The sequence below is a fragment of the Hyperoodon ampullatus genome, assembly GCF_949752795.1.
Source record: "Hyperoodon ampullatus genome assembly, chromosome: 1".
Taxonomy (NCBI): domain Eukaryota; kingdom Metazoa; phylum Chordata; class Mammalia; order Artiodactyla; family Ziphiidae; genus Hyperoodon; species Hyperoodon ampullatus.
Window position 1 is genome coordinate 217,848,176 of NC_136914.1, and position 23,556 is coordinate 217,871,731.

Sequence of the window (23,556 nt, forward strand, 5' to 3'; positions counted from 1 at the left end):
CTCGGCCATGGGCCCTCAACATACAGCTCACCAGGTTCTAGTAACTGGTCCTTCTTGCTCTGTCAAAGCCTCAAGTGGTAGTTGACAGCTCCCAGCTGTTATTAGTACCAGGGTACTGTACCAATGCCCCCTTGTTGCTGTTACTAAACCCTGCCCATACTTTTGAAAATAGATCCTTGATTCATTTCCTTTCAGTTTCCTAGTTTGAGTGTGTTGTCTGTGTCCTGCAGAGATGAGGCTGTTCCCAGCTTTTTGAGACAGAATACGTAAATCTTTCCTTTCTTGGCACTCCCACAGCAATTTGTGTGTACCCTTCTAACTCCTGGAGAGGCCAGAGTATAGGGCCCCTCCTGCAGGCCCAAGATAACAGATCCAGCTAAGCCCCTCTGATTCTTTCTGTCCTGCTGGTTTGTCACTATCATCTCCTTTAGGGCAGGAAAAAAAGCAAAAAACTGTTCCAGGGACCTCACGGCTTCCTTTCCTCGCTATGCTTTTGGTTTCTGAAACCTCAGGAAACCTTTTCTCTCTCAATAAGCCTAGCTCTTGCAATTGAAAAGTATAGCTTTCAAGACCACTGTCTTGGTTAAATGTTTGAAAATCCACTCAGAAGCTCTGTGAACTTCTGTGACAGGCCTAGCCCTGACACACTCCCCCCTGAGATGATAAATGTCACTGCCTTTATGGATGAGGGCCAGAGAGCAGTAAGAAGATATTGGGATAGAATAAAGCCTCAGTTATCTCCAAATTTTATCTCATTGCATGGTACCTAGTATAGTGAGAGTTCAGTGCAATTGTGCTTAAGAAAGATGAAAAAAGAGTTAATAACATAAAAATAGTTATCCCTTATTGAACATTTCACCTGGGCTGTGCAAACAATACCAGTCTTCACCACGCCTGCAAGGCAAGGGAGATTTCGTTTCAGCTCTCACCCGTCTACCCTGTGCTCTGTGATTCATGCCAGGGCTGGGAGTCTGCAAGGTACATTTCTACTTTGTCAACTGGCCAAAAAAGGGCCACTAGGGGGAGTTTGGAAGGCAGAAGGGACTTGTTCCTTATTTGCTTGCCAGGAACAGCAGATGGTTCCAATTTCCAACTTCTTTGCACATTCCCGGCATTGCTGGGTGGCGCCCACTTTTCAGCTGTCTGTGCCCCAGCTCCGTGAGACCCCTCCTCCAAGGTCCTGAGGTAGCAGCAGTAGCTGGAACCCCCTCCTCTAAATTTGTAGGTTCCTGTGATCAAGTGTTACACCAATGACCCTTGACGGATGCTGCCTCTTGAACTCAATGCCTTCATGGAGTCCCCGCCAACGTAACTTGGGCTAGGCCAGGTGATCTGCTGTGGCCAGTGGGATATCAGCTAACACAAAGCAGAGCCTGGATCAGAACTTATGCTTTGGGACTCATTTTCTTGGACTGTTGCTGCCACCATCACATGAGGGAGCCCCGTTTAGTTTCCTTGAGGATGAAAGACAGAGACAGAGAGAGAGGCCAACCACCAGGATGTCCCAACCTACTTTCCAGCAGAAGACTGCAGCATGAATGAGCCCAGGTGAGACCTGCAGAAGAACTGTGCAGCCAACCCAGATAATGTGAAGCCTCTAAGCTTTGGGGTAATTTGTTGAGCAGCAATAGATGGCTGAAGCAGTTCTAATAACCCCGACCTCTTCTCTCCACCAAAGGAATGGTAGCTGCCTCTTGTGGTTACTGTCTGTAGCTTCAAAATACCTGTTTTATTTTTTCAGTCTTCCAACACATGTTTAACAACTTCCCCATGTTCCCTCTGTTAAATCAACTAGTGTAATTTCTTTTGCTGACTGATACAGTATTATTATACCCATTGTACAGATGAGAAAACTGAGGCTCAGAAATTAAGAAATATGCCAAAGGTCACTGCTAATAAGGGTCCCAGGCTGACTCCAGAGCCCTTGCTATACTTCATAGTAACATTATTAATCTATAGCAATAGATAATTGTACTAGATAGTAAGCAAATTGTTATAGATTGTTATGATGACAATTATTTGAAGTTGATGTCACATAAGAAGGGTTTTGTTCAACATCCAGAAGTCTCCAGCTTGTGAGCCAGCAGAGGGAGCTCTGTCCCCAAGGACCCAGCCAGCCACTGGCTGACCCAATGGGGAGTAAGGGTAACATACCTCTCACCATCAAAAGTTTGGGCAGAGGAAACTGTGGGCTCCTTGAGGAGAAGGGAAAGGAAGCAATGTAACATTTATTAAGCCTCAAGAACTGTGCCAATTTAAATTTTAAAATATTAAACCAGAGCCACTTGTTTGGAGTGGATTGTCCTCCAGGAGAAGGAATCCAGGGTCCCTTCCTCTCCTCCTCCCGGCCTACGCCTGATTCCACCCTGAGGTCAAGAGGAGTTTCTCTGGAACTCAATATGGGCCGCACTTGCCAGTGGACAGATTTACTGAGTTAAAGGGACCTCGGGTACAGTGTGGCTCTTTCCTCAGTCTCTTCCGGTAAAATGATAGCAGGAATAGAAAAGGGCAGGCCTGCTCCCTCCCCAAGGACATGTGACCAAACTGCCTCTCATCCCTCCCCCCTTCTTTTCCCGACCTGCACCAGCTCTGCACTTGGCTCCTTCGCTCTTGCCCTCTGGCTACATTTCTCCCTGATGATGAAGGGTCTGTGTGAAGCCAACTTTTCCTCTCATCACGGTGGCAAAATCTGAGACTCAAGTCTGAGTTCTGGGGCAGGAAGTACTAGACCTCAGAACCTGTAAGCAGGCCTCACAGCCCCACCCACCCGGGCAAGAGGGGGAATACCGGCCCAGCCCAGCTTACCTCCTCTCCCTGCATTGGGGTTTAGAGCAAACGATCAATGACCCCTTGGCCTCCCAGTTGCCTGCCATTCCCTCCTGTTTTGGAACTAGGTCTAGATAGAGCTGATAGGCCAAAGGTAGAATTTGGGCATTCCGGACTTCCCCTAGCTAAATGCCATTTTAAAACATGATGTAATATGTAACACATACTAAGGAATATATGTAACATATGACAGTGTCAAGGATAATAAAGTGAATTCTTAGGAACCCACCACCCAACCTAAGAATTAGTACATAACCCACCCCCAGGTTTCTATCTATATGCTCCCCCTCGAGGCTCTCATCTAATCTCTACTCCTTTAAGTTAAGGGTTAACTTAAACTAGACTGAATCTTTTTCCATTCCCTTCTTCTTTCAAATACTAATATATCACAGTTGTATTTCTTCTTTAATTACATTGACACTTTTTAAAGGTTCAGGCCCTCGATTTGGATTTGTCTCATTGTTTTCTCATAATTATATTCAGGCTAAATATTTTTGGTAGGAACACCTTATAGGTGATGCTGTGTCCTCGGTACATCCCATTAGAAGCTACATGGTGTTGATTTGTCCCATTACTGATCATATTAAAGAAGATGTGAAGAAGATAACTGGTGAAGATGTCCACCAGATTTTTCCTTTGGAAAGGAAATTACTGTTTGTAATTAATAAGTAATCTGTGAAGTAATCATTCGAGTTGATGTAAATATCCTTTTCCCCAACATTTTTTCAGCAGTGGTTTTAGCACTTATTGATTCTTCCCTGAAACAATTAGTACTACAGTGATTCCAAAATTTTCTAGTAAACTCTTTTTCACCAACCCTCATACTCTCCCAATATTTGATTTGAAGTCATATCCTTTTGTTCCCAGTTAAGAGTCATAAAGTAATCAAAAAGCTTATTCCCTTATTTCACCTTCATTCTTTCGTTTATTTTCTCCCAGTGTTTTGAAGGTATTGTCTACTCTTTGCTGGCTTCTATTATTGGAAGTGAGAAGTCTCTTGGCATCTAGGGCTGCCCTAACAAAGTACCACGAACTGGGTGGCTTAAACAACAGAAAATTTCCTTCTCCCAATTCAGGAGGCTAGAAGTCTGAGATCAAGGTATTGGCAGCATCGGTTTCTCCTGAACCTCTCTCTGTGGTTTGCAGGTGGCTGTCTTCTCCCTGTGTTTTTACGTGGTCTTTCCTCTGTGTGTATCTACATCCTAATGTCCTCTCTCATAAGGACATCAGAGCCTATGTGCTCAGGGCCCTAATGACCTCATTTAGCTTAATTACTTCTTTAAAGACCCTATCTCCAAACACAGTCACATTCTAAAGTACTGGGGCTTAGGACTTCGACACATGTACTTTGTGGGGGAGGGGCGGTGGGGACATTTCAGTTCATAGCAATAAGAATTACAGTATATATCAGGTATGGTAAAAAAAAAAAAAAAAAGAAAAGAAATCCACACCCAACACAATATAGTGCAATTGCCGAACACCGAAGGCAAAGAGACGATTGTAAAAGCAACCAGAGGAAAAGTCACGCCTCATTTAACAGGAGCTCCTTGCCAGGCATCCTCGAATCCAGCTTCTAAAAGCTGTCAAAGCTCAGCTGCGCCCCCCTCCCCCCCCGCTGGATGTCTTGTCCTGAGGTTTGCCTTCTCTGAACTTACTCAGCACTAGTTTAGTCCCAAGCCTGTCATGTGGCCTTTCTGCTCACCTGCAGCCGAGCGGTTCTGGCAAAAGTCCCCAGGTGGAGACTTAACTCTCTCTCCCACCCAGACCAAAAATGAGAAATCCACCTGGGTTACAGCACCGCTTTAAAAAGCAGATGGGGGACTTCCCTGGCAGTCCAGTGGTTACAGCTCCGCGCTTCCAGTGCAGGGGGTGCGGGTTCGATCCCTGGTCGGGGAGCTAGGATCTCCCATGCCACGTGGTGCAGCCAAAACAATTTTAAAAATAAAAAAGTAAAAAGTAGTTGCGTGTTGGGACCGTGAAAGCTGGCAGGTGGGGTCTGAGTAGAGGGTCAGTGTGGGAGATGAGGTGGGTCTGTATTCCTGGCTGGGGAAATGAAGACGGCAGAGACATTATAGAGTTCACAGCTTTGCCAAGGGTCCCAAAGGCAGATGTCTGTGCAGCTAATGAAATCGCCCCTGCTGCCCCTGACTTTTGTGCCCACAGTCACCAGTGCCTGAGGCCTGGCATCTTATGCTTCAGTTCGTCAGGTGGGGATGTTTGGTCTACCCATGAGACAGGTGTCTGTCTTAGCGTTTCCTATAACCCCTATTGCACCAGACACCTGTGTCTGTGCCAGGCAAGTGCTCAGCAGAGGACTGATGAGTGGGTTGATTGGAAACCCTGGAGGATCTTTGTATCCTGGAGCCTGCAGGGGTTCTGACCTGTTGGAGGAATTTATAACTTAGCTGTGCATCTGCTGCTGTAACAACTGTCTCCACCACTCTTGCCTGGAATATGGGCACCACCTTCTCCATGGCGTTCCTTCCCTTCAATGAATTCTCCACATAGCAGTCACGTGGTCTTTGTGAAAAAATAGGAATCAGACTACATCACTGTTTTGCTTAACATCTTCTATGGCTTCCCATGGCACTGAGAATAAAATCCAAGCTCCTTGCTATGGTTTATACGACCCTGCAAGATCTAGGCCCCATTGGCAGAGTTTCTTCTCCTCTTTGTCACTATGGTCCAGCCACCTGGGCTTTCTCGGTTCACCAAACATACCGAGCCCTTCCCCACCCCCAGGACCTTGGACCTTGTTCATCCTTTCGCCTAGAAAGGTCTCTCTCAGTTCTCCCCGGAACCAGGCCCTTCTCATCTATCAAGTCTCAGTTCACATGTCCCCTCCCTAATGTCCTATGGAAAGTGGACTCTCCCAGTTACTCTCTATTTCATCACTTTATTTCCTTCTGGGTGCTAACCCTAAGCTCTATCCATTTTGTTTTCTTGCTTGTTTACGTCTGTCTCCCCAACTAGAACCCTACAGTACAGGGACCCTCTCTCATTCTGTTGTCCATTGCATCTCTAGCTCCCAGCACAGTGCCTGGTGCATTCAGTAGGCTTCATGTGCCAGGTGAGGACTGCCCTGGGTCCTGGACCCTGTAGCAGAACTCTTTTCTTACATTCCAAGGGAACCCAAAGCTCAGCAGAATCACCAGAGCTGCAGCTCTGGCTCAGTCCAGCTCTTGAGCATCCAGTCTACTCCCAGAATTTAAGTGGACCCCAGGAGCCAAAAAGAGTTGAAATGCAGAGCTAGCAACTGTTTACCTCCCTAAATTCGCCTCCGCATTGCTCACAGTATTAACTCTGGTTTCAGGCACTTCCACTTCAATTAAGACTTGGCACAATTCAAAATACCTCTGAACAGTGGGACACTGATTGAATTCCAGGTGCCAGGAAGCCAAATGGAAAAATAACAGTAAAACCACTGGTCCTTTGACATTATAGTTAAAAGCTTGAACAAACAACTATTACACTTCCTTTAATGTTGATTCTGTTCCAGATTAATCTGAAATAAGTGTAGTAACTTACACTGTTTTTAACAGGCCCCATTAGGCACGTCCAGTCCGGTCCACATTGCTCTTGATCTGAGGTTCCAGTTTGTCTCTCTGCACCACTGTTGGTACACAGGGCCGGTCAAGTCTATAAGATTTGTAAATGTTGTAAAGGATGTTTGAATTATTCCAATGGTTTTTTGCATGCATGTTCAAATATAGAACCTCTGGACAAGTTTTTAATTCTATATTTTAAGTGCTATCCTTTCGTCATATAAATTATGGTACCTATTCAATGAAATACTGCCCAGTTGTTTAAAAAGAATGTGGGAAATCAATATGCATTAATATGGAAACATGCCCAAACTATTGTTAAGTGAAAACAGCAAGTTGCAGAGCGTTAAGTATAACATCTCTCTGTGAGCATGTGTATGTAGATAAATTTTGTTGTAAGCATGGAGTATTTCTGGAAAGAGACCCTACATCATCTCTGGAAGTACAATGGCTATGATGACTATCATTAACATATGTGAGGTGCTTGCTCTCCGCTGGGCATTGCACCAAGCATTTTTCAATGCCTTCATTTAATCTCCACAATAATCCTAAGAGGAAGATAGTACTATTATCTCTCAATTACAGATTAGGAAACTGAGGCCAGGAGAAGTAACGTAACTCAGTTTCAGTGTCCTAGACTTTTTTTTTTTAACTTTGAATCTACATTACTTCTCTCATAAAATCTTTCCCTCTTGGATTTTGAAACTGAGAGGGGCAGTAGAAATATTCAGTCCCAACAGGTTCTATTATGACAGTGAATTAAAATCCAGGTTGCATCACTTCTCGCTGGATGCACTTTCTTCCGGCAGCCTTGCATGGAGAAGGTGATCGGGAGCCCCTGGAGTCATAGCAGAGCTCAGTGGAAGCAGGAAGGAGGAGAGGCCGGTGTGAGGTGCTTCAGGAGCCCCCGACTCTGGTTTCCTAAGCGTGTGATTATGGACGAGCTGACCCCACTGCCACTAGGGCGACATTAAGGAGGCCTCAGAACTGAAGAGTAGGGGCTTCCCTGGTGGCGCAGTGGTTAAGGATCCGCCTGCCAATGCAGGGGACATGGGTTCGAGCCCTGGTCCGGGAAGATCCCACATGCCTCAGAGCAACTAAGCCCATGCGCTACAACTACTGATCCTGAGCTCCAGAGCCCGTGAGCCACAACTACTGAAGCCTGTGTGCCTAGAGCCCGTGCCCTGCAACAGGGAAAGCCACCGCAATGAGAAGACCGCATGCAGCACAACAAAGAGTAGCCCCCGCTCTCCGCAACTAGAGAAAGCCCGCGCACAGCAATGCAGACCCAACGCAGCCAATAAACAAACAAATAAATAAATAAAATACTTAAAAAAAAAAAACTGAAGGGTAGCACTGTCCCCCAGTAGCCTACATAATTTAAGATTACCCACTGACTGCAACCTTTTATCCAGTGGTACCTGGATAAGACCCCTTACCATTCAACACTCATCATGATGCCAGGCCTTACATTAACAATTCGTTTGACACCCACAATTACCCATGAGCCTCCTTACCCCCATTCTAACAGCAAGGAATCTGGCACTTTGTGCAACTCAATAATTTAAGGCCCACAGCAAACTGCAAGATTCAGACTTGAACTCAGGTCTGTCTGATTCCCTGTGAACTTCCACTGTGGGCTTCCCGTGGGTGACCTGATGGTGGACAGGTGTCACAAATTTCATAGGTTCAGCCCCCCCTTACTAAGCATCCTTCACCCAAATTGTGTAGGATACAAAAAGTGAACAAGTGCAAGGCTCCTGCCTCTTGAGCCAGGCTCTGTCTGCCCTCAAGTCTTCTTCGCTGGAGGAACATTGAGCAAAGTGGCCATCTGCTACCAGATTGCCCTGTGGCCACCTGCCTAACGACCTCTGAAACTGCCCTGAATCTTGTTCCTGTGGTCTACAGCCGAGATCTTCCTGGACTGATTGTTGTGTCCTGGAATTTTCGCCTGGGCTCTGGTGCCTCAGCCTCCATGGACTGGCCACTCTGCCACCCATGGACCTTAATTTTAATTACTCAGGCCCCATGGCACTCCAGAGATCCAGCTTGGAAATGCAACTGCTTGGCCTCTGCAGAACTTGGGAGGGTTCATTGTGCTCTGAATCTCATGCTCTAGAAATCTGGTGTCTTGGAGATAAGGTACCGGGGCAGTTCCTGAAGGATTTTCTGAGGCTAAAAATGATGGTGATGGGCAAAGCTAGTCTCCCAGCACTCCCACTTGAACACGGGGCTGCCTGGAGGCACAGGCACACACACGTGTGTGCATACACACACACACAGCCACGCTCACACACCACGTTTCATACCTCTGGGTCCTAGCTTGCTCTTCCCTCTGCCTGAAATGCCCTCTCTTCGCGTGGCTGACTGTTACTTAATCTTGGAGATTCGGCTCGGATGTCACACCCTCAACCCCCAAGCTGAGCTAATGCTTTCACAGCACCAGGGTTTACCGCCATGCCAGCCTCCTACAGTGAAACACACCTTCCTCTTTGGACTGCAGGTATTTAAGGATGGAGCCCAGGTTCAGGTCCCCTGGGGTTGCTCAGGGTCACCTGTCTGGCGCGCGCGGGTGCTCAGAGCAGGTAGGCGGCTCTGTCCAGCAGTTGTGTTCTGAGCCTCCCAGTGGCCTCTTCATTGTGCTGCCACAGGTTCCCATTGTGTAGAAACGTTACCTAGGTGCAGGGGTTGTAAGTTTGCGGCTTATCTGAGGTTCCTCTGCAGAAGCCACAATTAAAACAGCTTCCACGATGGAAAAATCACTTCTAGAATTCAATTTACAAGCCTGTGGCCTGGATCATTCAAGCTGATTACCGGAAACGGTTGGGGTGCTAATGCTACCTGTGCTGAATCCAAATGGGTGCGTTTACTAGGCTGAGCAATGTTAATCCTGTCTTTGGCGCCAGAAATGTCCGGCCTTCACTTTGGAGGAAAATAGAAAAATAGAGTAGTATAGCCAGCTAGGCTCAATTATATTCCTCTTAAGGAATGTTTTTTCAAAACAAAGCTGGCAGGGGGTGGGAGTGGGGTCCTGCCAATTCTAACCTGGGGCTGCTGGGGGGCCTTTGCTCTTCAGGAGATAGTGTGTTACTGACACTGATTTTAAAAATTCAGAAAAAGAGTTGTGAGTAGTCAGTCTTTAGCACCATCACAAGGCTGGCCAAACATCAAGAGAGTCTGAATGCTGAAGGAGGAGTGCGCCTAGGGGAAAGAGTAGAGGTCTGAATCTGCTCTCCTTAAGTAAGTAAGAGGGTGCATGGGATCAAATGACAACAAGAAAAATTGACTGAGCCCTGGCTTCTTGCCAAGCATCATGCGGAAAACTACATCCCTTACATCATTTGATCCAATAACTCTTGGAGGTAGATGCTAATACTAACTCCATTACAGCCAGGGAAATCAAGGTTCAAAGAGTGGCCTGTCCGAAGCAGTAGGTGTCCTACATGCTTTGCAAACACTTTTCACAACTTTAAACAAGTTTTTCATCCCCCATCTATGGTAGCAACGCAACTGGCCCTGCTTCTGCGTGGCTACCCCTGTGCCGTGTAGTGAGAATTCAGGTTGTTCTGACTGAAAGATTGGCAGGTGCTCCCCAGGTGGTAGGGCAGCAGGTGCCCTTTTCTCCCCAGGATTCTTCCACACAGAGCTCAAGACAGCAGAGACAACAGATTCATTAACTAAATGAGTGGCCCGCCACCTGCTTGCCCCGTCCAAGCTCTGCGAGGGTCTGTCTTGGGTTACGAGTGCAGGGAGCAGCCATGGAGAGGAATAGACCTTTTGAAGCCCCATGGCCTGGCGTGGAAGTATCTCTGGGCCTCCCCTACCACCTTCCCACCAGTGCTAGGGAGACAGCAAGGAGGGAAGAGTCCCTCTTTGTCAATCAGGAACGCCGCCTCCTGGTGCTGGCACCAGAAGAGAGGGCTGAGCCTCCCTCCGGCCCCTGAGCTCAGCCCTGTGACCCAGCCCCAGAGCTGCTGCCTTGCATACACGGTTTGTGGAGTGCTGTAATGAGCTAATGAACCATCTGAATGATATTTCTCTAGTCGTTCAACCAGCCCCTCTCCTCAGGGTGGTAATTGTATTTGAGGTTATTTTAAAATGTTGCTGTATCCAGATAGAGTTTACATCAGCAGACAGCATGATTAGTAGTCCTGCTCTCCCTTGGTGTTTCTAAGCTGTGCTATGAACTGCCTGGTGAGTCGTGCAAAAATGGCTTCTCCAGCCACGGGATCCCCAGGGGGGCTTCTCTGCCAGAAATAACCAACTGTCTGAGAGGGGAAGTAGTCAAAGTAACTTCTGGCCAGAATCCAGTTGACCTTGGTTTAGAACAGGTGTTTTCAGAAGAGGTGCGCTGCTAATTTGATCATCGTCTTGAGATGTGAACTCACTCTCCTTTATCTTTACAAGAAAATGTTCTGACACTAATCTCAGACTACCTTCCTTTACCACCTTTTATGGAATTATTAGAGTGATACAGTTAAAAGCATGTACCCCTGCTTGCTAAACATCTCCAAGCCTCCATTTCTTTGTCTGTAAAATGGGGATCATGGCAGTGACAGTAACAGGAGTTAACATTTTAGAGCTTATCATGTGTCAGGCACTGTTCCAAGTATTTTACATGAATTGTCTCACGTGAGCCTCAGGATAACTCCGTGAGATAATATGATTAGGTAATATAACCAGATACCTATGATTATCCTCACTCTTCCTGTCCGGAAACTGAGTAGTGGAGAGGGTCAGTAACTTCTCCAAGATCACTCCCCTGCAAGTAGGAGTGATCCAAATTCTGGAGACTGATTCTACAATCTATGCACTAACCATTCTGCTACTCTGCCTTTTTCATAAGGTTGTGAGGACTCAGTGACATTCACTAAAGAAATATTTACTCTGTGACAAATACTGTCACGGGTGTTAGAGTTAAGGACAAATTCCCCCCCCACCCCGCCCCCATAGATATCACATCCAAGTAGGGAAGATTATCCATTTAAAGCTTTTAGTGTAATCCTCAGGAGAAGGCCAGTGCTCAGTTCCAGGTGTTAGGGCTTTAGAAGTTTCTACATGGTATTTTAGTTATTTATATACACGTTTTAATGCTCCTGCTAGACTGTAAATTCTCTGAAGGCAAGATTAAATTCTGATTCCTTTCTATATGTTTTCTAACTCCTTACACATAGTAGGAAGTCAGTAAATATTTGTTGAATTAACAAACCTATAGATCCTGAATGTATGTGAAAGAATTGCAAAAAGTGCTTTATCCATGTAGTAATGCAAAAGTTTTCAATGTAAAGTTAATCTATAGTGGTAGTTATATCTGAAATGTATTCAATAGAATTACACACCCATGTCAGTTGCTAAGAGGATCAGATGAGATGTATATAAAATGCTCTTTGAAAACTAACACACCAAACCTAAGTAACATGTCATTGGTATAAACAATACAGAGAGATGTATTATATCTCTTCTAGGCTTTCAGTGGAGCAGATGCTAATCCTAGGGCATAAAATGTCCCTAGAATGTGGATGAGAACCTACCAACCACACAAGGTAGCAGTGAGTAAATAGTGAGTATTTACACACAAGCCAATACAAGGGATTTTTAAAAATTATTTATTTATTTTTTGGCTGTGTCGGGTCTTAGTTGCGGCACGCGGGATCTTTTGTTGCAGCGTGTGGGCTTCTCTCTAGTTGTGGCGCATGGGCTCCAGAACACGTGGCCCCAGTAGTTGCGGCACTTGGGCTCTCTAGTTGTGGCACATGGGCTTAGTTGCCCCACGGCATGTGGGATCTTAGTTCCCCAACCAGGCATCCAACCTGCGTCCCCTGTATTGGAACTCAGGTTCTTAACCACTGGACCAGCAGGGAAGTCCCTACAAGGAATTTTTATTGTAAGAAACAAAAAGCGGTATTAGTTGTCTATCACTGTATAACATATTACCACTTTTTGTGGCTTAAAACAACAGCAAACACTTATTATCTCACACAGTGTCTGTGGGTCAGAAATTTGGGAGCAGCTTAGCTGGAGGTTTCAGCTCAGTGTTGCACGCAGTCAAAATGTCTGCCAAGGGCTTGACTGGGGCAGGAGGATACACTTCCCAGGTGACTCACTCACAAGTTGGTGCTGGTTGCTGGTGGGAGGCCTCAGCTCCTCTCCATAAGGACCTCTCCACAAAGCTGCTTGAGTGTCTTCTCAACATGGTGACTGGCTTCCCCCAGAGGGAGTGATTCAGGAGACTAAGGCAGAATCATCCATATCTTTTATGTTCTATCCTGGAAGTCACACACCCTCTCTTTTGCAATATCCTATTGGTCACATGAGTCAGCCTTATTCAATGTGGGAGGGGACTATACAAAGGCAAGTACCAGGAGGGGATGGTCATGGGGCCATCTTGGAGGCTGGCTACCACGAAGGGAAACTGGAGCTCAGAAATCAAGAACAGTGGCCACAGCCAGGCCTCCCTGAGACAAGAGCTAGAGGGTATCCTGGAGCCAAGACAGCTCTGGACACTTAGGTAGCAGACATCCTTAAGTCTTCACTCTTGTTCTCTGCCCTTCATGTGACTCAGTCACACCTCTGTCTTCTGCCAGTTATTTCTATGTTTCTTACTTCACGTTCCTAAAAGCAAAGCTTGCGGGTTCAGTTCATCTTTTTTTCCCAGGTCATTGCAGGTCACATACCAGACATTGAGTTGGCTTCTGGGGACCCACTCCTAGCCCAGACATTTAGGGGAGTTAAGGTTCACATGGTCCAAAACATAGAGACTTTAGCGTAGAGTTTAGTCCGTGGTCAGGATAGTCTTGCTAAGATGAGATTGGGAGGAGGTGGGGTCAGAGCTCAAGAAGCATAGTCTGCCCAGTATGGCTATTGCTCACCAGGCACTGTGCTGGACAGATGGGCCACAGATGGGGAGAAAGAAGAAAAATAAGTACAAATAAGTTGATCCTTGGCCTCTCTGTTTAACGAGGAAGACGCCCATAACCAAATAATTATAAGTTGTGTATAATAAAGTATACTAGTAGTACCTGGGTCAGGTGGGGAAAGTTTTCTAAGAAGACCCTTCTGCCAGGGTCTTGAAGGATGAGATGGATAGGATCCAGATGAAGAGAAGGGAGAAGGGCATTTCTGTCAGGAAGGAACCCGTATAGGATATTTTGTGGGGAGGTGAGACTCTGTAGTGGGACCGGCAGGTGGGGTGAAGGGGAGGAAAGCTGGCAAGGTTGGCTGGGGCGACCCTGCGGTGGGTTTGGCGGCTCAGTGAAGAGTTTGGGTTGTTCCCCGAGAGTGGTGGGAAGTTCTCGAAGGTTCTGAAACAGGAATGAGGACTCCTGTGGGTGGCTCCAGGGGCTGAGGCTTCCTTCGAAGGCTTGTTTAAACACACGCGCATCCATCCCCTTCAGGTTCTAGATCACAGGGGGTTGTGTATGATTTGAGGAAAGCTGTAGTCTCCATTACGCAGAGACATCCGTTCTTGTGAGGAACTAATGACTGCCCCTCCGCTGGTTTCCTTTAATAGCAGCCAAATATAATTCCACAGGCATCCAAATTAAGCAAAGTTTTTTCAGCACCAAGAAGGCCACATCTGCATAATGAAAAGATGTCGTCAGAAGCCTGCGAAAAGTCTCCCTGTGGACTCCTCATCAAATAACTTGTCATCCTCCTACCAAAAAACCTCCCAACCAATTCAGAAAATAATATTTGGAAAATAACCCTTTTTAGCAGTTCAGGCCCTACCAATAAGCAGCTTACAGCAGACTCACAATTCCTATGTAAGTGAGCAAAGTCCAAAGATGCTAGTCACAGGTTTTATTATTTAAATGTCCATGGGCCAATTTTACGTCGGGGCTTTCACTCTGTGGTTGCTTTGATGAAGCCTGGTCCTGCATAGGGGAACCATTATGCTGCAGAAGCTCCTGGAAGCCGCATGGCCCATGGTTAAGAGCCTGCCTCGGCAGCCAGCCTGCCTGGGCTGATGTCCTGGCTCTGACACTTTCTACTCTGTGACCTTGGGTAAGTGACTTGAGGTCTCTGCACCTCTGTTTCTCATCTGTGAAATAAGAATGGTCTTAGTCTGTTTGGGCTGCTCTAACAAAATAACAGACTGGGTAGCTTACATGAACAAATTTATTTCTCACAGTTCTGGAGGCTGGAGTCCAACATGAAGGAGCCAGTATGATCCGTTCTGGGGGAAGCCCTCTCCATTGTTCACAGCTGGTGCCTTCTCACTTTGTCCTCACGTGGTGGAAGATGGTCAGGGATCTCTCTGGAATCTCTTTCATAAGGCACTGATCCCATTCATGAGAGCTCTACCCTCATGACTTAAGCACCTCCCAAAGACCCCACCTACTACTACCATCATCTGTGGGGGTTAAGATTTCAACATATGAATTTTTTTTGGGGGGGGACACAAACATTCAAACAGAATGAATTAATCCTCATGAAAGATTATGAACATATGGCATATAGCTCCATATAAGTATATGCTGTCATTATTACCCTAGTATAAATTAATTGATCTGCAACTTTTCTCCCATTAAGCTGTACCTATAAATTTTTTTTGTTTTGAGTTAGCTGTCCCAATCATAATAAATGGCACCAATCGGGCTTCCCTGGTGGCGCAGTGGTTGAGAGTCCGCCTGCCGATGCAGGGGAAGCGGGTTCGTGCCCCGGTCTGGGAAGATCCCACATGCCGCGGAGCGGCTGGGCCCGTGAGCCATGGCCGCTGGGCCTGTGCGTCCGGAGCCTGTGCTCCGCAACGGGAGAGGCCACAACAGTGAGAGGCCCACATACCACCAAAAAAAAAAAAAAAAAAAAATGGCACCAATCATCTGGTTGGATTCATGGAAGAAACCATCCAATCAATCACCAAGTTCTGTTATTTCTTACTCCTAAGTATATTTTGAACCTTATCTATTTCTTTCTAGTACATATGGTAATTAAGCCTACAGGCTTTGGACCCAGAGTGCCCAGGTTGAAATCCTGACTCTCCATTCACCAACTGTGTGACCTTGAGCAAATTTCTTAAACTCTCTGAGCCTCGGCATTCTCTATAAAACAACAAAAATAATGATACCTACTTTATAGGTGTTTGTGAGGATTGAATGAAATCATGCAGGTGCCTGGCACTTAGTTATACATTCAATAAAACCTAATCTTCATTAATATTATCCCCATTCTAGTCCCAGCCATACCATCTCTCACTTAGATGTTCATGTTGGCCTCTTAAGTAGTCCCAAGACCTCCAATCTTGCTTTCCTACGAGGCATTCTCCACATGGCAGCTAAACGATTTCCTAAAAACACAAATCTGATCATGTCACTCATGGCTTAAAATTCTGCAAATGACTCCCATTGCCCTTGGGATAAGATCCCACACACTAGAGAGGCCTTGCTGGTTAACACAGACCTTCACACATACTGAAGAATGGCTCCTCTGTCCAGCTAACTCCTATTCATCCAACAAGGGCCAGTTGATGTGTGACTTCCTCAAAGATGCCTTCCCAACTTTCTGGCTAGGATGGCTGTTCCTTCTTGGTGTTAACAATTGTGACTAAATTCTTATCCGTACAACTTTCATGCCCATGGTCTAGAGTTTGTGTTGTTCACGGAAAATCCCCTGAGCTTGGTGTGGTGCCCTGTCCATAGTAACCACTCAATAAATATTTACAGAGTTGTGAATGAATGAACGGACAGATGTGGCATTCCCAGGGAACTAACCCTCTTCTGCAAGTGCCACTCTGCAGAGCCTTGATTCACTTTGCCTTCTTTTGCTCTCTGGGGCAATGGTGGGGAAAAAGGACACACTGTTTAAAACCCAGCAGGCTGAGGACAGGTTTTCCTGTCAGAATCAGAGCAGGAAGGCCCTTTAGAGGCTGGTCATTCAGTCCCCTTCCTTGTTAACACTGCCAGTGACCAAGAGCTCACTCCGAACTGTGAGCACGTTCTTCCCCATCTCAATCTTAATCCCGTCTCCTTAAAAGTTCCCATCCAGGGACTTCCCTGGTGGTCCAGTGGGTAAGACTGTGCTCCCAATGCAGGGGGCCCGGGTTCCATACCTGGTCAGGGAACTAGATCCCGCACGCTGCGGTGAAGAAGATCCTGCGTGCTGCAACTAAGACCCAGTGTGGCCTAAATAAATATTAAGGAAAAGAAAAGTTCCCATCCATGTGTGAGACCTTCATTTTCTTCTGTGACTTCTGTATTTTCCAACTTTTACAGAGTGTATATAAATTGCTTGTGTAATTACAGAGAAAACGATAAAAATCTTTAAATTCTAATCACAAAATCTAGTTCTGCTTTTTACACGAACAAGAAAGAAAAAGAGAAAGAAACCTAACTGCTGGCCTCCTCTCCCACATGAGGTTGGTAACTGAGTCCAGAGTGAGCACAGCTTGGCCTCCCTTGTCTTTGGGACCTGCCTGCTATTGGCACGGACAGTGAGCTGTTAATAACTAGCATATGCTTTGCCCGACTTTCAAATGCACATTTACCAGCCTAGCGCTGTGGGCAAGGAATGCTGTATGGACTCCTAGGGTGCTACCAGGCCTGTCCCAGAGGGTGCAGGCTGCCTCACCATGTCGTAGATGCCACAAAGGCAAACACTGCCTGCTCCACTTCCCAAGTAGGTCTTGGAAACTTGTGGCCGATCAACAGTACAGGATAGCTGGGTGGGTAAAGTGAATAAAATTAATCTGGGAAACAGAGACATTTTGGAAAATCATAATAGATTTTTCCCAGGTACAAGTGGGTTAAGCTCTAGCCTCCACTGTGTGAGAACAACCCTAAAGAATGCAGAGAAAGAACAGATTAAGACACTGGATGAAATGTTTCATTTATACTTGAGTTTAAAATTTAAAACACATTTTCAAACAATGGTATATCTTTTTTTTTTTTTTTTTTTTTTTTGCGTTACGCGGGCCTCTCACTGTTGTGGCCTCTCCCGCTGCGGGGCACAGGCTCCGGACGCGCAGGCCCAGCGGCCATGGCTCACGGGCCCAGCCACTCCGCGGCATGTGGGATCCTCCCGGACCGGGGCACAAACCCGCGTCGCCTGCATCGGCAGGCGGACTCTCAACCACTGCGCCACCAGGGAAGCCCTGGTATATCTTGTATATTATTTATGTACTTAAAAAATAACACTAAAAAATCCAAACATAAACAATGGGAATGCTGCTAATTATTCCTCTCTATTTACTGAGAATAATGCTTCTTTTTGTGAGTGAAGAGTGATAAAAACTAAACCAGTTTGGCCTGTCAGGGTGAAGAATGTGATCTTTAAACACAAACAATAACCCCCAAAATCATAAAACTAAAGAAGCTGAGTTGCCAGAGGGATCCACAGAAAAAATGAAAAGGGCCCTTCAAATTTAACAACCTATTTTGTATAAAATGGGAATGGGTCCAGAGAAATGCCCTGAGAGATTTGTTCTCCACAGCCTCGGAAGGGGAAAGGAAAATGTGTATTTCAAGCACAGCAACAACTAAAGACCATGTGTCCAGCGGCCAAGAGGTGGTACAGAAACACCCAAGTTGGGAAAAGCTTTGATTCTGTGAGACTCTCTCGAATCTGCTCAACCCTCCCGGAAGGCAAGGAAACCCTGTGTCTCTCTACTTTACCTTTGTATTTCAGTCCCTAACACACAGCAGTAGGTGCTTAATAAATATGACGGTCCTGGTTCAAGAGCAAGGAGAGATCTGACAACGTGGCAATAATAACATATCACATTCTACAGTTAACCATGATTTAAAAAAAAATTTTATTGGTGTATAGTTGATTTACAATGTTGTGTCAGTTTCAGGTGTACAGCAAAGTGAATCAGTTATACATATATCCCCTCTTTTTTATTTTTTTTTATTTTTTATTTTTTTTATTTATTTATTTTTTGCGGTACGCGGGCCTCTCACTGTTGTGGCCTCTCCCGTTGTGGAGCACAGGCTCCGGACGCGCAGGCTCAGCGGCCATGGCTCACGGGCCCAGCTGCCCCACGGCATGTGGGATCTTCCCAGACTGGGGCACGAACCCGCATCCCCTGCATCGGCAGGCGGACTCTCAACCACTGCGCCACCAGGGAAGCCCATCCCCTCTTTTTTAGATTCTTTTCCCATATAGGCCATTACGGAGTACTGAGTAGAGTTCCCTGTGCTATAAAGCAGGTCCTTATTAGTTATTTTATATCTAGTCGTGTGTGTATGTCAATCCTAATCTCCCAATTCATCCCTCCCCCCTTTCACCTCTGGTAACCATAAGTTTGTTTTCTGCATCTGTGATTCTATTTCTCTGTAAGTCCATTTGTACCATTTTTTATATTCCACATATAAGCAATAGCATATGATATTTGTCTTTCTCTGTCTGACTTACTTCACTCAGTATGACAATCTCCAAGTCCATCCATGTTGCTGCAAATGGCATTATTTCGGCAGTTAACGATGATTTAATGTTATTTCATTTCCATCTCATCTCTGGGCAGCAGGACTACAGATGTTCTATTTTCTATTTTTCTGCATTGTCTGAATTGTTTATGAGTATCTTTTTTGGAAAGAAAGTAATAAAATTATTTCCCTATTGGGAAAAAGTAATTCTCTTAACCATCATCGCCAATTTCTTGACCCCTTTTGGAACAAGGTTGGGAATTCATTCTTCCATAGATTATAATTCAATACAAGGACAAAGTGAATACATTCACTCCATGAATAAATTTCTTCAGCACCAACTTGTGGTAACAATTTAGGTAGGCATGGGGAATATGTATGCTTAAAAAACACTAGGTTATGGCCTAAGAGGGAGTCAGACATTAAACACATACTTCTACTAACAAGGTCCAGTTGCAACTCTGACAACTGCAGTGTGGAAGGTACCTGGAGCCAGGAGCACCTGTGGCTCTGGGATCATTCCCCTGCTTAGGCCCAGCTTTCCTCTTGCTCTTTCCCCTCCCAGAAGGCCCTTCCTCCCTCTTCCACTTATTCAAACTTGTCCTTGCTTCAGAATCCTGCTCAACTCTCCAGTTCCTGCTCAAGGCCTCCCTGACGGCTGAGGCCCACCTTCCTCCCTCCCCTCAGCATCTCTCTCAGCTTGTGCTAAGTCAGATACTGCCTTGAGGGTCACACAACTCACTAGTAGTTGTATTAGTCAGGGTTCTCCAGAGAAAGAGAAACAACAGATTCTGTCTATCTATCTATCTATCACAAGGCAGAGGAGAGATGGAGAGAGAAGGAAATATTTATTTTAAGGAATTGATTCACACAATTGCGGAAGGGCAAGTCCAAAAGCTTCAGGATAGGCCAGCGGGTGGGGCACCCAGGAAAGAGTTTTAGTCCAAGTCCAAAGGCAGTCTGCTGGCAGAACTCCCTTTTGCTCAGAGGATATCAGTTTTTGTTCTGATTAAGGCCTTCGAGGATTAGATGAGATCCACTCACATTATGGAGGGCAATCTGCTTAACTCAAAGTCCACTATTTTTAAAACTTCATCTCATCCAAAATACATCTTTACATAAACATCCAAAATAATGTTTGACCAAGTATCTGGGCACCATGGCCCAGCCAAGTTGACACATACAATTAACCATCACAGTAGCCTTATTTCCCTAACTAGAGTCTACCATCCTGGAAGGCACAGGTCGGCTCTTTTTTTTTTTTTTTTTTTTTTTAGCGGTACACGGGTCTCTCACTGTTGTGGCCTCTCCTGTTGCGGCGCACAGGCTCCAGACGCACAGGCTCAGCAGCCATGGCTCACGGGCCCAGCCACCCCGCAGCATGTGGGATCTTCCTGGACTGGGGCACGAACCCGTGTCCCCTGCATTGGCAAGCGGACTCTCAACCACTGCGCCACCAGGGAAGCCCCACAGGTCAGCTCTTGCATGTCTGTATCTTCCCACAGGGCCAAGCTCAGGGATTATTGTCAGGAGGTGTTCCATAAATCCCCAAACAATGGAAGAATAGAACAGCAAGACTTGATAGACCCTCTGGAAGCAACCCTATGCACCTTCTGGAAACAATAGGGGATGTGTGACCAACATCTGCTTAATCCCCAGAGTGCAAAACACGCGGCTGCAGAGAAACCAGAAGCATAACCCGGATCCTTTCTCTGTTCTGAAAACAGCTCTTCAGACATACTCAGTTACACCTTCCAAGATAATGACAGATTGAGACAGAACTGGCTGTTCGTTTGAGTTTGAACTCAGCACAGCCCTAGCCGGTGAAGAAAGAACAAAAGAACAACACAAAAGCATGCTGTGGCCTAGGGAGGAATTTCTGAACCTGGTCTCTGACTGTCTTTTTCGGGCTTATGTACCTGTTTCAAGCCTCACCTTTCTCTTAAACCTGTTCCGAATTCAAGCAACAAGCTCCCACCTCTTATGCCCCCTCCCGGCCCCCACCAACTTTGATCAGCCCCCTGGAGATAAACCAGGCTCAAAGGAGGGGCCCAGTGCTTTCTCAGACAACTCCCAGACCAAGCTTAAATGTGCAATTCTAAACCTAGAATCTAGTTTCCAGGCTTCCCCTTGGCTCCTGAGCAGACTCTTTCTTAGGCTGGAGAAGGAAGAAATCTCAAACAGCTGGAGAGGTGGTAGTTCTTCAAGCCATCCTTCAGGGCCAGTCCTCATCTTCATGTGCCCCACAATTATCTGATGCCCCTTTAAAATTCCATCTTTCTGCTTCTGTAAAAATCCTTTTCATTCCTCCTCAGTTTCAGCAGAAAAATGGGCAAAGGATAGCTACAGGCTTTTCAAAGAAAGGGAATACCAAATGTCTCTTAAACAGATGAAAAGATGCTCAATTATGCTCGTAATAATAGAAATGCAAATTAAAAATACAAAGCGAATATATCAGATTGGCAAAGATCAGGAAGTTAGGTACACAGTCTGGTAAGATTATGGGGAATCAGGCACTGTGAACACGGCTCGTGCAAGGCTGACCTTTTCTGACCTCTTTGGAGAGCAATTTGGTAAAACATCTCAAATTTTTTAAATGCACTGGTTCAATGACCAAGCACTTTCACCTCCAGGTATTAATAGATGTACTTGTACATTCATGCAAAATGATGTGTGTCAGAGAATATACATTGTGGCATTGTTTGTAAAAGCAGAAGGCTGGGAACTATCTAAATGTTTATTAAGAGAGGACCAGTTAAATAAATTATAGACTATTGTATTGCCACTTAAGGGAATAAAGAAGGTCTGTGTGGACTGATATGGAAAATTTCACAGGGTATTAAGTGAAAAGAGTAAAGAGGATGCCAGTGCACGTGATGTGCTAGTATTTGTGTATGGGAAGTATGCACATACATGCCAAGAAATGCATGGCAGAATACCCAGTAACCTGGGATTACTGGTTGCGGGCACCTGGGAGCAGGGACCTGGGAGGCTTGGGAACATGAGAGGAAAGGAGATTTATTTTTTTCTGAGTACTGTTATGGGTTGAATTGTGACCCACAAAATTCATTTGTTGAAGTCCTCACCCTCAGTATCTCAAAATGAGACCTTATTTGGTAATAGGGTCATTGCAGAGGTAATTAGTTAACATGAAGTCATTACAGGAGTAGTGTGGGCCCCTAATCCAATGAGCCATGTATCCTTATACAAAGGGGAAATTTGGAAACAGACAGGCACACAGGGAGAACATGGTGAAGATGAAGGCAGAGATTGAAGTGATTCTCAGAAAACCGCTAGAAGCCAGGAGAGAGACATGGGAACAGATTTTTTTCCCTTGTGGTTCTCAGAAGGTACCACCCCTGCAGACACCTTGATCTTGGACTTCTAGCTTCCAAAACTATGAGACAATGCATTTGCATTGTTTTAAACCAACTAGTCTGTGGTACTTTGTTACAGCAGCCCTGGCAAATGAATACAGTATCCTTCGGTACATTTTGAGTTCTGTATCATGCATGTATATTAATGATTAAATTTTTTTCCCCAACATAAATGTCCACCAGTCTGGGTTGATTTCTCTGTCTTTTGACCTCTGAGAACATCTTATTCTCTGCAATAACATTTACCATTTTGTGCTATGATTTAACTGTTCATGGGGTTCTCACCTCCACAAAAGGGGCTGAGCTGACATTTCATCCATCATTATAGTCCTAGAGACTGGCCCTCAAATGTTTGCTGGCGTGAATGAATAAATAGGTAACTAGTCATTTTTCACTCCCTTCCTCCATTTCTATTACTATTCATTGATTTTTGGCTTGATAAACTATCAATTCATTGATGATTAGTCAGGGTGACATCACTGAAAGATATGGAGGACTTTGATAGATGAAAGGAAAAAAACCTCATTTAAAAACATATCCAAATGAGTTAAGAGTTTAGTACTTTTCAGGGAAGACAATTCCAATTGGTTCTGACATCTGTCTACCATTGAGGACCATTTGTGTTGGGGAAGTGTTTGTTTGGGCCTCCATACAGGTCATCCTCTGAAGAGGATTTGTGATAGATCTGTCTTTTGGGGTGTGTGTATTCCATCTGTGTGATCGGTATCTTTGTGGTCTTGTGTAAAATGGGAAATTCAGGTTCAATTCATTAAAACAATTTTAGCTATAAAATTATGACTAAAGAAAAAGAAAGATGATTTTTTTAAAACCAATGTATGGCAACAGTGTTCTTTAGACTCCTGAGAAAACCGATCAACATAAAAACTCTTTGAAATTTCAAAACTGATTCTTTTTGTATATGCAGTTAGAGAAAGCTAGCTTGATAAAATGCTGTTTTCAGAATTCTGACCCTGAGAGAACAAAAATATGCCTAGGAAAAAGCTTGAGGTTAACTCTTATCGTGTCCTTGAAATACAAACACAGGCCACTTTGCCTGGGGCTTCAGCCTTGGGTTAATTAGTAAAACTTCAAGCCAAAAAAAGGGGGGAAGAAAAAGAAACCTTTTAAAATTGAGTTTGTAAATCTGACTGTTATTCTGACTGTTATTCATAAACTAATAAGTTTAATTGCAATGCCTAATTCATGAAATGTAAAAAGATAAAACAATGAGATCTCTGTCTGGTTGTACGTATGTCTCAATATGTGTCTGTCTGTGGTTAATTTGTAAAGAGCTCTATTTAACTGGCTTTAAAAAAAAATTAGCAGTTACATATCAAACAAATCTAAATTTACCTACTTTTTGTCTTCTTGCAGACCAAGAGGGAAACTAACGATGTTTGGGTTTCTTAAACACACGTCTTGTACCACATTAAAGAGAAATTGCGC

The 23,556-nt window shown here is 45.1% G+C and overlaps 1 long non-coding RNA gene across 1 annotated transcript in view; it reads left to right on the plus strand.

Moving 5' to 3' along the window:
* Nucleotides 1–23,556, plus strand: part of LOC307058997 — a 43,641-nt gene extending 20,085 nt beyond the window's left edge. Inside the window, exon 3 of the long non-coding RNA XR_013811107.1 lies at nucleotides 23,485–23,556. This is a non-coding gene — a long non-coding RNA (uncharacterized lncRNA). The remainder of the gene's footprint in view (nucleotides 1–23,484) is intronic.